General features: G+C 40.9%; 1 long non-coding RNA gene across 1 annotated transcript in view; it reads left to right on the forward strand.

Moving 5' to 3' along the window:
• Positions 1–18,496, forward strand: part of LOC110520986 — a 33,316-nt gene that overhangs the window by 1,213 nt on the left and 13,607 nt on the right. The gene's annotated exons all lie outside the window — the stretch shown is intronic.

Genomic DNA, 18,496 nt, shown 5'->3' on the forward strand with positions numbered 1-18,496 from the left:
CTCTTTGACCAACAGTAAACATGTGAACTGACATTTTACTTCACTACATTCCTAAAGAAAAAGTACTCATTACATTTTGAATGCTTAGCAGGACAATAACATGGTCCCATTCACTCACTTATAGCTAGCAGCATACCACCCTGCATATTGCTGCTGGCTTGCTTCTGAAGCTAAGCAGGGTTGGTCCTGGTCAGTTTCTGGATGGGAGACCAGATGCTGCTGGAAGTAGTGTTGGAGGGCCAGTAGGAGGCACTCTTTCCTCTGGTCTAAAAACAATATCCCAATTCCCCAGGGCAGTGATTGGGGACACTGCCCTGTGTAGGGTGCTATCTTTTGGCTGGGATGTTAAACGGATGTGCTGAGGTCATTAAAGATCCCATGGCACGTATCCTAAGAGTATGGGTGTTAACCCTGGTGTCCTGGCTAAATTCCCAATCTGGTCCCTCAAACCATCACGGTCACCTAATAATCCCCAGTTTACAATTGGCTCATTCATCCCCCCTCCTCTCCCCTGTAACTATTCCCCAGGTTGTTGCTGCAAATGAGAATGTGTTCTCAGTCAACTTACCTGGTAAAGTAATGGATAAATAACTTATCAAGACAATTGGATTGGCAGGTAACCTGTTCCTAGGTAATATATATTTTTTTAATTATAATTTGTTTTTAACTGACCTGCCTAGTAAAATAAATAAAAACATATGTAATCATTCCTACTGCCTCTGATCTGTCCGACTCACAAAACACAAATGCATCATTTGTAAATTATGTTGGAGTGTGCCCCTGGCTATCTGTACATTTTAAAAACAAGAAAATGATGCCGTCTGCTTTGCTTAATATAGGAATATTTAATTATTTTAAATGATTTTACTTTTAAAACTTAAGTATGTTTTATCAATTACATTTACTTTTGATTCATAAGTATATTTAAAACCAAATACTTTTAGATTTTTACTCAAGTAGTATTTTACCCAGTAACGTTCACATTTACTTGAGTAACATTCTATCATGGTATCTTTACTTTCACTCAATATTTTAATTGGGTACTTTTCCACCACTTCTCCAACCAACTGATCCATTAAACAAACAACTCACACATGCAAAAGCAAACATTAAATCCAATCCCACAGAAACAGAGGAGGAAATCGTTACTCAATAAAGACCCCCAGTGCCCCTGGTGGTCTACTGGTCCTACAGAGACAAGCACTTGGTCTCTTTACGTGTTAACCTCCACGGTAGAGAGAGACACACGTAAAACAGCATGAGACTGAGGCTCTCAGGCAGATTAGCCTTTAGTCTTGGGAGAAGATGCACTGTGACTTTGACTACTTATTGCTTCCCACCCGAATGGATCATACATCTATGGTATCGATCAGCCCCAGTGCTTCAGAGCTTTGCATTTCTCTGACAGTAATAAGTTACACAGAAGAATAAAGATGCAGTCGCAGGATATTGATCAGCAGGAATCCACACCTCAAGGCAAAATTAACGAGACAATGCATGAGGGTCGATACAATTTCCCCTCGCTTTGCAAAATAAGGAGTTTTTTTTCTATTCTCTCTCTCTCTTTCTCTCTCGCTCTCTCCTGTAATCTAAATAAAACTGCTGATTTGGTCTCTCTTTTCAAATGGTGGGTCACAGACTATTTCAAGTTAATCATAGAGTATCAGTTGTAAAACTGCCAGAAATCACAGTATGGATTAACGACAAGCGAAGCTCCAATTGTTTAACTGCAATTGAGATGGGACCTTTCCTTGTGGCGATGTTCAACTGTAAATGAATAGTCTGGGCTGTGTCATCACATTCATTATGCTACAGCAAATCTCATCGTCCAAAACGTGAAAGAGTTCATTGGCACCATATCCCCTGTCCTCAGATATCTGCACATGAATAACAACAGGAAGGGAGACATTCAAAATGAAGATTATTTTGTTTCAGTGCTCTAGATTTACATGTGGGTCACGTTGCCAACAAGCCACATTGATAGCACAGCCATTAACTGACGGTGAAATAACAAGAAGCATTACCCAAAGGACTCATTCCATCTTTTCAAAATAAAAATTAAACAATGGAACAGCATCATTCAGAATTCACAACACAATAATTGTTTCCGAGGCACAATCGCAGCGTGGTGGCGGTGAAAGAGAGGCTGGCTGATTTCAACAAATGAACTTTGCAAACGTGGGTTCAGAGACTATTAAAAGTCAGGTAACGCTTCATTTTAAGGGGTTCTTAATACAATGTAATTACAGTGTAAATTTACTGTGTAAATACAGTGTTATTATACTGTAACAAGTATTGTAAATCATTTGAATAATCAATAGCTACACTGTAATAACAACATGTAACTGGTGGTAATTGCAGTCTGTAATTACCGGGGTGTAACGACAGATGCTTGTTACAATGTTTGTTATAAATGTAGTGTTACCAAAAATCTTTTTTAAATGCATTACCTGTGCTTTATTCATATGGACTGGATTAAAGGGATACCTGTTGCTAAGCACCCTAGTAGATAACCATAGACTTACAGTCATTGCACTAACGCCAGTTAGCTCTTGAAACTACCTCTAAATGCCTTCATTGTGGACACAGAGACATACAAATTGCATCCATGTGTCCATCTGACTATGCCCAAATCCCAAAGCATTACTTCAATGAAACCAAACAGAATATTCCCAAAATCACATATCAAACTGAATTTAAAGTGCATTTAAAAAAAAACATTCTGGCACTCAACACAGACTAAATCAAATGTAACCAAATTCAGTATTTGAACCCAGTTCTGGAATGTTGGAAGTGTGGAAGTATTACCTGGGCTGTTTGGTGGGGATCATTAAGGGAAGGCTCTATAACTGACCGGGTGTGAGCCGCGTTCATACAGTTGAAGTCGGAAGTTTACATACACTTACGTTGGAGTCATTAAAACTTGTTTTTTACCACTCCACAAATGTATTGTTAATAAACTATAGTTTTGGCAAGTCGGTTAGAACATCTCCTTTGTGCATGATACAAGTCATTTTTCCAACACCTTTTTACAGACAGATTCCAGTGGGTCAGAAGTTTACATGCACACTTTAAACAGCTTGGAAAATTCCAGAAATGATGTCATGTCTTTAGAGCTTCTGATTGACATCATTTGCTGATTGACATCATTTGAGTCAATTGGAGGTGTACCTGTGGATGTATTTCAAGGCCTACCTTCAAACTTAGTACCTCTTTGCTTGACATCATGGGAAAATCTAAAGAAATCAGCCAAGACCTCAGAAGAAAAAAAATGTAGTCCTCCACAAGTCTGGTTCATCCTTGGGAGCAATTTCCAAACACCTGAAGGTACCACATTCATCGGTGCAAACAACAGTACGCAACTATAAACACCATGGGACCACGCAGCCATCATACTGCTCAGTAAGGAGACACGTTCTGTCTCCTAGAGATGAACTTACTTTGGTGCGAAAAGTGCAAATCAATCCCAGAACAACAGCAAAGGACCTTGTGATCCTGGAGGAAACAGGTACCAAAGTATCTATATCCACAGTAAAACGAGTCCTATATCGACATAACCTGAATGACCCCTCAGCAAGGAAGTAGCCACTGCTCCAAAACCGCCATAAAAAAGCCAGACACATGGGGACAAAGATTGTACTTTTTGGAGAAATGTCCTCTGGTCTGATGAAACAAAAAATAAATGTTTGGCCATAATGACCATCGTTATGTTTGGAGGAAAAGGGGTAGGATTGCAAGCCGAAGAACACCATCCCAAAAGTGAAGCACGGGGGTGGCAGCATCATGTTGTGGGGGTGCTTTGCTTAAGGAGGGACTGGTGCACCTCACAAAATACAGTGCCTTGCGAAAGTATTCGGCCCCCTTGAACTTTGCGACCTTTTGCCACATTTCAGGCTTCAAACATAAAGATATAAAACTGTATTTTTTTGTGAAGAATCAACAACAAGTGGGACACAATCATGAAGTGGAACGACATTTATTGGATATTTCTAACTTTTTTAACAAATCAAAAACTGAAAAATTGGGCGTGCAAAATTATTCAGCCCCCTTAAGTTAATACTTTGTAGCGCCACCTTTTGCTGCGATTACAGCTGTAAGTCGCTTGGGGTATGTCTCTATCAGTTTTGCACATCGAGAGACTGAAATTTTTTCCCATTCCTCCTTGCAAAACAGCTCGAGCTCAGTGAGGTTGGATGGAGAGCATTTGTGAACAGCAGTTTTCAGTTCTTTCCACAGATTCTCGATTGGATTCAGGTCTGGACTTTGACTTGGCCATTCTAACACCTGGATATGTTTATTATTGAACCATTCCATTGTAGATTTTGCTTTATGTTTTGGATCATTGTCTTGTTGGAAGACAAATCTCCGTCCCAGTCTCAGGTCTTTTGCAGACTCCATCAGGTTTTCTTCCAGAATGGTCCTGTATTTGGCTCCATCCATCTTCCCATCAATTTTAACCATATTCCCTGTCCCTGCTGAAGAAAAGCATGCCCAAACCATGATGCTGCCACCACCATGTTTGACAGTGGGGATGGTGTGTTCAGGGTGATGAGCTGTGTTGCTTTTACGCCAAACATAACGTCTTGCATTGTTGCCAAAAAGTTCAATTTTGGTTTCATCTGACCAGAGCACCTTCTTCCACATGTTTGGTGTGTCTCCCAAGTGGCTTGTGGCAAACTTTAAACGACACTTTTTATGGATATCTTTAAGAAATGGCTTTCTTCTTGCCACTCTTCCATAAAGGCCAGATTTGTGCAATATACTGATTGTTGTCCTATGGACCGAGTCTCCCACCTCAGCTGTAGATCTCTGCAGTTCATCCAGAGTGATCATGGGCCTCTTGGCTGCATCTCTGATCAGTCTTCTCCTTGTATGAGCTGAAAGTTTAGAGGGACGGCCAGGTCTTGGTAGATTTGCAGCGGTCTGATACTCCTTCCATTTCAATATTATCACTTGCACAGTGCTCCTTGGGATGTTTAAAGCTTGGGAAATCTTTTTGTATCCAAATCCGGCTTTAAACTTCTTCACAACAGTATCTCGGACCTGCCTGGTGTGTTCCTTGTTCTTCATGATGCTCTCTGCGCTTTTAACGGACCTCTGAGACTATCACAGTGCAGGTGCATTTATACGGAGACTTGATTACACACAGGTGGATTGTATTTATCATCATTAGTCATTTAGGTCAACATTGGATCATTCAGAGATCCTCACTGAACTTCTGGAGAGAGTTTGCTGCACTGAAAGTAAAGGGGCTGAATAATTTTGCACGCCCAATTTTTCAGTTTTTGATTTGTTAAAAAAGTTTGAAATATCCAATAAATGTTGTTCCACTTCATGATTGTGTCACACTTGTTGTTGATTCTTCACAAAAAAATACAGTTTTATATCTTTATGTTTGAAGCCTGAAATGTGGCAAAAGGTCGCAAAGTTCAAGGGGGCCGAATACTTTCGCAAGGCACTGTAGATGGCATTATTAGGCAGGAAAATTATGCGGATATATTGAAGCAACATCTCAAGACATCAATCAGGAAGTTAAATCTTGGTCTCAAATGGGACTTCCAAATGGACAATGACCCCAAGCATACTTCCAAAGTTGAGGCAAAATGGCTTAAGCACAACAAAGTAAAAGTATTGGAGTGGCCATCACAAAGCCCTGACCTCAATCCTATAGAACTTTTGTGGGCAGAACTGAAAAGTGTGTGCGAGCAAGGAGGCCTACAAACCTGATTCAGTTACACCAGCTCTGTCAGGAGGAATGGGCTAAAATTCACCAAACTTATTGTGTGAAGCTTGTGGAAGGCTACCCAAAAGGTTTGACCCAAGTTAAAGGCAATGCTACCAAATACTAATTGAGTGTATGTAAACTTCTGACCCACTGGGAATGTGATGAAAGAAATGAAAGCTGAAATAAATAATTCTCTCCACTTGTATTCTGACATTTGACATTCTTAAAATAAAGTGGTGATCCTAACTGATCTAAGACAGATCATTTTTAAATGAGGATTAAATGTCAGGAAATGTGAAAAACTGAGTTGAAATGTATTTGGCTAAGGTGTATGTAAACTTCCAACTTTGACTGTACATGTAACTAAACACTCTCCGGCTGTGGTGCCCGACAAGAGGAATCCTATCCTATGGCTAACGTGCACAAAGCAGCGGTTTGGGGATTTCAAACTGAACACTCGCTGTTTCCTCCCAGGATGTTTAGCAACAGGAAGCTAGAGTTTCATCAGCGCCTGATCCGCCTCGCTTAGTTAGCAGTTTACACCCCTTTTTGGAGCATGAACCACTGACAACAGTGTGATTGTAGTGTAGTCGATCCAATAAGTTTGACTGGCTGGAAATACTGGAGGAGAGGTTTCCCACTGCTTGCTGAATCACAAACCTGCCAGTCGGGTTGCCTATGAGTTTGATAGGAGACTTCCTACAGCATACAGTAATAGGACTTTGTTACAGTTTTTTACAATCACTTTGGCACTAATTTCAGCATTTTGATGTCATTTTTCAAAACTCTAGACACAAAATTCACAACCAATGATCAAAATGCAAATTTTTCTAAACTCTAGCCTTTTCCCAATTGCTTGGATACAATACACATAAAGCTAAGATAATTTGTTCAATGAACAAAAATCACCTGTTCAAAATGACACAACTTAACATCAAAGTATTACCATTACAAAATGCAATTCACACATTACATCTGAGATGACTGTCTATTCATGTCATTACAATGATCTAACTAGCCATTGATACAACTGATCAAAATTATAAGTAACTGTTGCATTGCTCTTAATGCATAGTTTTACAGAAACTGATGAACAATATTCCATGTTTAGATCATGAAAGTTTCAGGATAACGAGATCCATTGACACCAATTACCCTGGAACATGAACCAATTGGATTACACTATCTATGGATGTAATATTTCATCATCATTCTTTATCAGACACATGTACCACTTTCCAAACCATATTTTCAGATTTTACATTACCGTACACTTTATTAGGGACACCTATATAGTACTGGTAGGACCCCCTTTTGCCTCCACAACAGCCTAAATTATTCACAGTGTTGCACTTAAGAGAAGCCATTCTGCACACCACTGTTTTAAACGGCTGTTATTTGAGCATTTGTGGCCTTTCTGTTAGCTTGAATGAGTCTGGACATTCTCCTCTGACCTCTCTCATTAAACAAAGTGTTTTTGCCCACAGAACTGCCACTCACTGAATGTTTTGTTTATCGCTCAATTCTCTTTAAACTCTAGAGACTGTAGTGCGTAAAAATCCCAGGAGGGCAGCTGTTTCTGAGATGCTGGAACCACCTTGTGTGGCACCAACAATCAAACCACGGTTAAAGTTGTTTACATTATGCATCTTGCCCGTTCTAATGTTTGGTCGAACAACATCTTCAGCTCTTTACTCTATTTACTCTATATATTGAGTTGCAGGCAGCCACACGTTTCGCTGTTCGAAGGAGCAGGCTATTAGCGTTAACACTCAGGTGTACCTAATAAAGTGGTCGGTGAGTGTATGTATGCAGGCCCTTGTAATTGCTTTTCCAATACTGCCAACTCGTTACTGATGATTGATTTCACATTGTGGTAGGAGTAAATAGTGAAATGAGTGGTATCCACCTACAACAACATAGTGATAAAGTGGAGCCTGCAGGTGATCCAGGTCACAATAGAGGTCAAGCAGTTGGAGGAGGAAGACGAGGAAGACGTGGTGGTCAAAGGAATGGCAGGGGACAAACAATCCTTCTGAGAGGTGGTCGTGGGCCTCGTTTGAGAGGTGTGGGGAAACGTAGTAGAGGACAAGTCCACGGACCAAGACAGCGGCAGCAACAGCAAAGAGTGTCCAATGAAATCCGAACAGTATTTGTAGACCATGTCTTAAATATGCCATGACAATGACTGAGGCAGCTACAATGATTCAACCAAATCTCAGAAGATCAACCGTGGCCTCAGTCATCAGAACTTTCCGCAATGAGAACCGGTCTCAAGTCTCAACATTAGCATGCACTAAACATTAGGCTACTCTCAATTGTCAAATGACTATACTGCATGCCAATGTGCCAATGTGTACCACAGAGTAGGTGATGTGACTAAATGTGTTCTTAATGTCATTTTTCCTGCAGAATTGAGACTAGGCCAAATAGGGAAGGCAAAAATCTAACTGACCAACAAGAGCGGGCTGTGGTCAATTTGGTTTGGGCCAGAAATTACTTTCGTCTTACAGAAATTCCGCAGCACATCTTGGACAATAACGACAATAACAACATGTTCAACAATGTGGAAGCCATCAGTTTGCTGACTGTTGCACACACGCTGAAAAGGCACCAGGTGTCTCTAAAACAGCTATACCATGTGCCTTTTGAAAGAAATGCAGACAGAGTGAAGCAACTGAGGACTGAGTATGTTCAGGTATGTTCAGTTTCAAGATGCCTCTTGTGAAAAATTCCCCCAAAATTATACATCATTGTATTTAAATTCTTTAAATTCTCTTTCCAAAATGTATTTTTTGAGGGTGATGGAGCTGGATGCTGACGAAAACAATCACAAATTCCTCTTTTTGGATGAGGCAGGCTTCAACCTGGTAAAAACAAGGAGGAGAGGTCGGAATTTTATTGGCCAGCGTGCAAGTACCTGGACAACGTGGGGCCAACATCACCATGTGTGCAGCTATAACAGAAGATGGTGTGGTGGGACGCAGACCTCGTATTGGATCATATAATGCAGCTCTCCTTGTAACCTTTCTTGATGAGCTTAATCAGGTCTGTAGAGCTGATGGCATTGTGTGGGATAATGTCAGGTTCCACCATACTCAAATGGTGTGTCGTGTTTTTGGCTATGCCGGATTAAGTGATATGACATGCTATTCTATAAAATAATTTCTCCGTAATTAATATTACCTGATTTAGCTAATCATGTAAATGTAATTAACTAGAGAGTCGGGGCATCACAAAATAATATTTATAGAGCTGTTATCTTCTGAACCTAGTAATAGTAATATTTTATATCAATAGCAGTCAACATTAATCGTCACCTTAATTCAGTCTTAACTCATCTGAAAGTTGTAAATTCTTGGTTATCTTCACGAACCCTGGCTAACAAGTTGAATCAGCAATACAAAATTGGGTTTAATTATTTATTTATTATTTACTAAATACCTAACTAATCACACATAATTACACATACACATAATTAATCATAACTTGATTACAAATTACGTCATAAAGGAAAACGTCCCTTGCGGGCGGAACAGATATGACAGCTTGTTACACAAAAGAAAAGGGGCTGGGTTTGAGTGAAAGAACGGGAAGACTGAGGAACAAAGGAAGAAGCTGTGCTATCGTAACTACAGTATCTTATGCATTCTAAATTACCGCCCATTTGGAAAAGGAAAATGCAATAAATATTTACTCTGAGTTGCACTTCAGTAGGTTGGTGGTAGATGGAAGGCTGTGTTGCCAAACCGAGTCCTTTGTCCTTTGAAGAATGTCTCTGGTGGTCAATTGGATATGTTGTATTAACGTTGTTGCTCTGTCTGTTCCTTCCTAACCCTCGTTTGCAGCTGCTGTTGCTAACTCAACGGCTAGGAGGTATCACTTCTGTAGTGAATAAGAGTTCAAAGTTCATACCATTCACAACCAAAGCTCACACTGATGTTGGCTTCGTTCTGTAGTTATTATCTGAACCATTCTGACATCGGACCGTCGTCCTCACATCCTCAGTACAGGAGGTTACATTTTCGTCAAGGCTTTCTATAGTGGAGTGAGAAGGGTGTGTCTGAAAAGCATGACTCTTCACGTGGGCGGGCCACTGAGTCGCGCCTAATTCACTCATGAAGCTGCGGAGTGTGGTGTCAGGAAAACAACCTCACACTCAACGTCAACAAAACTAAGGAGATGATTGTGGACTTCAGGAAACAGCAGAGGGAACACCCCCCTATCCACATCGATGGAACAGTAGTGGAGAGGGTAGCAAGTTTTAAGTTCCTCGGCATACACATCACAGACAAACTGAATTGGTCCACTCACACAGACAGCATCGTGAAGAAGGCGCAGCAGCGCCTCTTCAACCTCAGGAGGCTGAAGAAATTCGGCTTGTCACCAAAAGCACTCACAAACTTCTACAGATGCACAATCGAGAGCATCCTGGCGGGCTGTATCACCGCCTGGTATGGCAACTGCACCGCCCTCAACCGTAAGGCTCTCCAGAGGGTAGTGAGGTCTGCACAACGCATCACCGGGGGCAAACTACCTGCCCTCCAGGACACCTACACCACCCGATGTCACAGGAAGGCCATAAAGATCATCAAGGACATCAACCACCCGAGCCACTGCCTGTTCACCCCGCTATCATCCAGAAGGCGAGGTCAGTACAGGTGCATCAAAGCTGGGACCGAGAGACTGAAAAACAGCTTCTATCTCAAGGCCATCAGACTGTTAAACAGCCACCACTAACACTGAGTGGCTGCTGCCAACACACTGACACTGACTCAACTCCAGCCACTTTAATAATGGGAATTGATGGGAAATGATGTAAATATATCACTAGCCACTTTAAACAATGCTACCTTATATAAATGTTACTTACCCTACATTATTCATCTCATACGCATACGTATATACTGTACTCTATATCATCGACTGTATCCTTATGTAATACATGTATCACTAGCCACTTTATACTATACTATGCCACTTTGTTTACATACTCATCTCATTTGTACATACTGTACCCGATACCATCTACTGTATCTTGCCTATGCTGCTCTGTACCATCACTCATTCATATATCCTTATGTACATATTCTTTATCCCCTTACACTGTGTACAAGACAGTAGTTTTGGAATTGTTAGTTAGATTACTTGTTATTACTGCATTGTCGGAACTAGAAGCACAAGCATTTCGCTACACTCGCATTAACATCTGCTAACCATGTGTATGTGACAAATAAAATTTGATTTGATTTGATGATTTGATTTGAAAACCCAATTCTCACATTTTAGAAGCTAAAATCACATTTCATCCCATCACGAATGATTTCATATGCAAACATTCAAATTGAACAACAATTCCATGTGAATCCGATAACTCTGATGTGTAGACTTTACACTGTAGAGTTTATGTCATCTTATCACTGATGAGAATGTCTCAGATGACAACATATTCATTAAGTACCACCTCATCTGTTCAATTGGTCGGATCACCAGAATATAGTTCATTTCAACCCACCTTCTGATGTTCCCAGAATCTCTATGTCAACCAAGGGGTTTTGAAATGTAACATCAGTAGGGTAGAGAGAGGAAAAAGGGGCGGGAGAGGTATTTATGACTGTCAATAACCTACCAATGTCATGACAGGTGCAAGCATTGTTTCAGGCCCATTCACAATTTGCCACCCTGTACTTACCCCCATACTCTACTTTCCTTAACCTGATTGAGGAATTTTTATCCACGTGGAGGTGGAAGGTATGTGATAGACGCCCTCACGAACAGGCTGTGGATGACGCGTGCAATGACATCACGGCAGATGTCATGTATCATGAAACATGTATCACATATTTTGTAATACAATATTTAATGATTGTACGAACAACAACACAGTGAAACTATTGGTATCTTGAGTATGACTGATCTAAATGAATGTTCATATGGTATTTCATGATAAATGAGTTATTTGAACCAGTGATTCTGCAAGTGAAAGGTTTCTTTAAAGATATGAATGTACAATGCAATGTTTAGAACATTGGACAGCCTGTGTTACAAGTGATGACCGTTTTGAGTTTTGTGTCTGGAGTTTTGATAAATGACCACAAGGTTCTGAAATTAGTGCCAAAGTGATTGTAAAAAACTGTAACAGAGCCTACGTCTCAAATGGTCCCTATATAGCGCAATGCGTTTGACCAAGTCCTAGGGCTCTCATCAAAAGAAGTGCATTATGAAGGGTGCCGTTGAGTAAACAGACTTAACTTCTTGAGTGTAGGGGGCAGGATTTTCATTTTTGGCTAGAAAACGTACCCATTTGAAACTGCCTATTTCTCAGGCCCAGAAACTAGAATATGCATATAATTATCAGATTATATCAGATTGATAGAAAACACTCTAAAGTTTCCAAAACTGTCAAAATATTGTCTGTGAGTATAACAGAACTGATATTACAGGCGAAAACCTGAGGAAAATCAAACCTGGAAGCGGCTTCTATTTTGAAAGCTCCATGTTCCATAGCCTGCATTCGCTCCTTTTAAAGGGAAATCAACGAGATTCCTTTCCTATCGCTTCCTCAAGGTGTCAACAGTCTTTAGACATAGTTTCAGGCTTTTATTTAGAAAAATGAGCGCGAAAGATAACATTGCGTCAGTGGATGTTCGCATGAGTTTTGCTTGCGCAACAGAGTGGGGCAGCCATTGTCTCTCCCTCTCCTATTGAAAAAGCAACGGTCCCGGTTGATATATTATCGATTATATATTTTAAAAACAACCTGAGGATTGATTATGAAAAACTTTGACATGTTTTTGTGGACATTACGGATACTATTTGTAATTTTCGTCTGCGATGTCGTGACCGCTCGAGCCTGTGGATTTCTGAACATAACGCGCCAAACAAATGGAGGTATTTTGGATATAAAAATAATCTTTATGGAGCAAAAGGAACATTTATTGTGTAACTGTGAGTCTCGTGAGTGAAAACATCCGAAGATCATCATAGGTAAGCAATTTAATCTATTGCTTTTCTGACTTTCGTGACCAATCTACTTGGCTGCTCGGTGTTTGTAATATTTTGTCTACTGAGAGAGACGTTCTTACATAAACGCTAGTTATGTTTTCGCCGAAAAAATGTATTGAAATCTGACACGCCAGGAGGACAACAAGCTCAGCTGTGTTTTGCTATATTGCACTTGTGATTTCATGAAAATTATATATGTTTAGTAATTTAATTTGAATTTGGCGCGCTGCAATTCAGCGGGTGTTGATGAAAATGATCCCGCTACCGGGATGGGTGCATCAAGAAGTTTTAACGGGAAGACAGGAGAAGTGCAGCTCCACCATGACGTTCTCTGGGTTCTGTAATGCACATAGTCATCAATAGGACCCAATAAACACTTTAAAAGTACAGATATTTTACAGAGTCGACATGCACCATGTCGATCCATTCCCTGTTAGCGGCTTTAACGTCCCCTGTGACTGATCATGTGATCACTGATGTGGTTTAATGATGACATCATCAACCTGCATCCCCATTCATGGTAGTTAGTACCTATCAGGCACTCCCACTGCAGTTGCTATTACTCTTCCATCTCTCACGCAGGAGGGGGGTATAGCCTTAGCCACCCTGAACCAACCACCATTATTTACTTTTCTTACAGCCTCCTGATGTATATCTATGTAGGGGAGAGGGCTAACCCATTATTGTGTGTGTGTGCATGCGTGTGTGTGTGTGTTTGTGTGTGTGTTTGTACCTCTGTGTGTATTGTGTATATGTGTGCTTGTGTTTGTGTGCATGTGTGTGTTTTTTTTAACCTGTGTGTGTGTGTGTGTGTGTGTGTGTGTGTGTGTGTGTGTGTGTGTGTGTTCGTTCTCCCCTAGTAGTACAGTGATTAATGAGGTGGCCATATCAGAGGGTCCCTTATCAAGTAACGGGACGCTCCTCGCTCACAGCAGCAGCAGAAGTGTTGCAGAAGACACAGCCAGGGTTAAACTTCTGGATGGCTGGGTGTTTAGCTGGTGAAGTGAGACCAATGGCAGCTACAGATGTAGGATATTAATTTGATCACCCTGTTACAGGACAACTTAAACTCATACTGTATTTGAGGTTGAAAAAGGCTTCTGAATTTTGTAATTTCCTTGTGAAAAATGTATCAACCCCTACAAAAATGTACGTTAGTTATAATCCACATAATGATCCACATGTCCTGCTGCTGCAGGATTATTTTCCTGCAGTAGCAAAGTGGCTCAAATTAAGATCCTACATCTGTAGGCGAATCTAGCAAGGCCATAGCATAGCGATACATGTTAATGACACCACCATTGATCGTTAGGCAAGCACCTCTGAGAACATCAACCATTCACCCTCTCTTTAAATCGTAAAAGAGACCAGTTGAGATTACATGCTCTTGGGGTTTTCTCTATGAGTCTCTTTGTGACTTAAAGGACTGTGGCTTGTGATTGTAGCATGTGATTCACATGTATGATTTTTATGACAGTGTTTGATTGCCATAAATGTTTATGTGGCAGTAGAAATCAGAAAATCTATGTATTTCCACCAACCCACCAGCTTCATACGTAGTCTTCCTCCTCGTGACTTATATCCTCAGATACTTTTCTTTCAAATTCATCAACTTTAAGCATCAAATTTGATCAACTTCATGCAATGGATTTGATCAACTTTATGCATCAGATCTCTAAAGAAGCGTTGAGTTTGCCCAGGGCCAAAACAGAAGATATACAGGATACTGCCAAAATAAAGGAAACACTTGAGTCAATGAGGGATACAAAGTACAGTTGAAGTCGGAAGTTTACATATACTTAGGTTGGAGTCATTAAAACTTGTTTTTCAACCACTCCACAAATTTCTTGTTAACAAACTATAGTTTTGGCAAGTCGGTTAGGACATCTACTTTGTGCATGACACAAGTAATTTTTCCAACAATTGTTTGCAGACAGATTATTTCACTTATAATTCACTGTATCACAATTCCAGTGGGTCAGAAGTTTACATACACTAAGTTGACTGTGCCTTTAAACAGCTTGGAAAATTCCAGAAAATTATGTCATTAGAAGCTTCCGATAGGCTAATTGACATAATTTGAGTCAATTGGAGGTGTACCTGTGGATGTATTTCAAGGCCTACATTCAAACTCAGTGCCTCTTTGCCTGACATCATGGGGAAATCAAAAGAAATCAGCCAAGACCTCAGAAAAAAAATTGGAGACTACCGCTCGTCTGGTTCATCCTTGGGAGCAATTTCCAAACTCTGTACAAACAACAGTACGCAATAATAAACACCATGGGACCACGCAGCCATCATACCGCTCAGGAATTAGACACATTCTGTCTCCTAGAGATGAATGTACTTTGGTGCAAAATGTGCAAATCAATCCCATAACAACAGCAAAGGACCTTGTGAAGATGCTGGAGAAAACAGTTACAAAAGTATCTACGTATATCCACTGTTAAATAAGTCCTATAATAACATAACCTGAATGGCAGCTCAGCAAGGAAGAAGCCACTGCTCAAAAACCGACATTAAAAAAAGCCAGACTACAGTTTGCAACTGCACATGGGGCCAAAGATCATACTTCTTGGAGAAATGTCCTCTGGTTTGATGAAACACAAATAGAACTGTTTGGCCATAATGACCATTGTTATGTTTGCAGGGAAAAAGGGGAGTTTTGCAAGCCAAAGAACACCATCCCAAAAGTGAAGCACGGAGGTGGCAGCATCATGTTGTGGTGCACCTCACAAAATTGATGGCATCATGAGGGAGGGAAATTAAATGGATATATTGAAGCAACATCTCAAGACATCAGTCAGGAGGTTAAAGCTTGGCCTCAAATGGGTCTTCCAAATGGACAATGATCCCAAGCATACTTCCAAAGTTGTGGAAAATGGCTTAAGGACAACAAAGTCAAGGTATTGGAGCGGCCATCACAAAGCCCTGACCGTAAACCTGTAGAACATTTGTGGGCAGAATTGAAAAAGTGTGTGTGAGCAAGGAGGCCTACAAACCTGACTCAGTTACACCAGCTCTGTCAGGAGGAATGCGCCAATATTCACCCAACTTATTGTGGAAGCTTGTGGTAGGCTACTTGAAACTTTTTACCCAAGTTAAACAATTTAAAGGGAATGCTACCAAATACTAATTGAATGTATGTAAACTTCTGACCCAATGGGAATGTGATGAAAGAAATAAAAGCTCAAGTAAATCATTCTCTCTGGTATTATTCTGACATTTCACATTCTTAAAATAAAGTGGTGATCTAACTGACCAAAAACAGGGAATTTTTACTAGGATTAAATGTCAGGAATTGTGAAAAACTGAGTTTAATTGTATTTGGCTAAGGTGTACGTAAACTTTCGACTTCAACTGTGTATTGAAAGCAAGTGCTTTCACACAGGTGTGGTATTTGATTTAATTAGACAATTAACTTTCCATGTATTAAAATGCCCGGTTGCCCATTATTTTGGCTACCATGGTTAGAAGAGATCTCAGGGGTCTCAAAGGAGCAAAGGGGGTTTAAAGGGTGTGTGTGTGTGTGTGTATTTACGTCCTCCCCCAGTAGTACAGTAATTAATGAGGTGCCCGTATCAGAGGGTCCCTGATCAAGTAACTGCTCACAGCATCAGTAGAAGTGTTGCAGAAGACAGCCGGGGTTAGATGATTGGATGGCTGGGTGTGTGTGTGGGGGTGGGGGGTGGGTGGGGGGGGGTAATCCCAGTAATTTTCAGTTAGAGAACATTTTGTAGAATATATGCCAAGGCACATTGAAGCTGTTCTGGTGGCTTGTTGTTGATGTTTCCTTTATTTTGGCAGTTACCTGCAGTGTCATCATCACTATCGTGATTCAATCTGCTCCTCGAGAGGCAGATTGAATCCTCTATCTGATTGATCTGCCGCCAGTGCAGCATTATCTCACTACTGTCCCCTGATCAGTATCACTAATTGGCTAGGAATAGAATACAAGATAACAGCTTCCCAATCTTCTCAAGACAGGGAGTATGCAACTTAATAAAGACATATTCAGGAAAATATCACACTTTACCACATATAATAAAGTGTGACATTTACTAAAGTATAAACTTAAACTATGCAGCCATGCATAAGGTTTTCAATTAGGATCTTGTATTTTTACTCATTTAGCAGACACTCTCATCCAGAGCAATTGGGGTTAAGTGCCTTGCTCAAGGGCACATCGACAGAATTTTTACCTAATTGGCTCGGAAATTCAAACCATCAACTGTTTGGTTTCTGGCTCAATGATCTTAACTGCTAGGCTACCTGCCTCCCTAAACTTCCACTGAGTATTTGTTTCATTACATCAAACAGGAAAACATTTTGTGATGCGAACCCAATTCATTCAAGTCAATATCACTGAGAACCGTTCTTGGAATCAAACTTCAAAAATATAAGCCTGTACATGGAAAGTATTTGAAGACTCTCCTCGAGTATATGTAGTATGCAAACGAAACCGAATCCATTCGATATTTGAGCACCTAAGCACCTGTGCAGTATACCTACAGTACATGAAACCAAACAGAATCTCAGAATCCCCAATAGTGTTGCTTCATTTGTATTCACTGACTGCACCTTCTTGGCTCTAAGCAAATGTCGAAGGAATCGTAATGAAAAAAAAGCTAAATTAATACTTAATGACCATGGCATTTATTAGCTTTCCCTCAGGTCTCTGGGGCAATAACTATGGGTATGTGTGGTGAGAGTGAACCCACAAATCACAGTGCAGTTTGGAGGGATAGCTCTGCTAACAAGAGTGACGAGTGTGTGTGGTATGTTGTGTGTGTGTGTGTGTGTGTGTGTGTGTGTGTGTGTGTGTGCGTGCGTACATGCTCATGCATGGGTGTGTGTGTGCTGTTCGTGTGTGCATTCTGTTTAAATTGTTAACTCACTGTCTTTCCTGTCTGATGTAATGTGTTACGGTCCTAATCGTCAGTGTTATGCCTGCCCATTGTCTGTTGACCAAATGTGGTGTGTGACACTGTTGGCTGCAGAGTGGAGTGGCAATGGGAACATTCAATCTAATGAAAGGACTTTTTTTTCTTTCCTTCCTATTTACCGTGAAATTGAAAGCGTGCGACACACAAAGACATCCTCTTCGCTTTCCTTCCGGTCCCTCTCTCCACTTCTCATCCCTCTCCTCCCTCTCTGTCATTCCTCCTGCTTGTTGGAGAGGTCCGCTACTCTCATTAGCTCTGCCTGGGCTGTTTCATGCCGTCTTTCCCCAGTGGCACCACTAGCACCATTAGCCCAGGCATCGCTGTGAATTTAGACTGCCTGCCTGGGCAGACTGACGGATGGCTTCCAAACCAAAAGCAAAAGCACCTCCCTTTCTTTAATTAGCATTTTTCCAACATCAATATATTTTCAGCGGCCTCTCAGGAGCAAACTCCTCCTGAATTATTCATTACCTACTTCGTCCTTTTTCTTTCCTTTGAAAGCAGTCACGGTTCTCTCCCTCTTCTCTCTCTCTCTCTCTTTAGTCCTCCTTCTCTTCATCTCTTTCTTCTCTCACTCCCTCCCTTTACCTTTCTTCCTCTCTCTTTCTCTTCTCTCTCTCTTCCTCTCTCTCTTCCTCTCTCTCTCTTTCTCTCTCCTCTATCCCCCTCACTTTCTCTCTCATCCCACCTCTCTCTCTCTCTTTCTGTCTCTGTCTGTCTGTCTGTCTGTCTGTCTGTCTGTCTGTCAGTCTCTCTCTCTCTCTCTCTCTCTCTCTCTCTCTCTCTCTCTCTCTCTCTCTCTCTCTCTCTCTCTCTCTCT

Source organism: Oncorhynchus mykiss, chromosome 4 (assembly GCF_013265735.2).
Source record: "Oncorhynchus mykiss isolate Arlee chromosome 4, USDA_OmykA_1.1, whole genome shotgun sequence".
Classification (NCBI taxonomy): domain Eukaryota; kingdom Metazoa; phylum Chordata; class Actinopteri; order Salmoniformes; family Salmonidae; genus Oncorhynchus; species Oncorhynchus mykiss.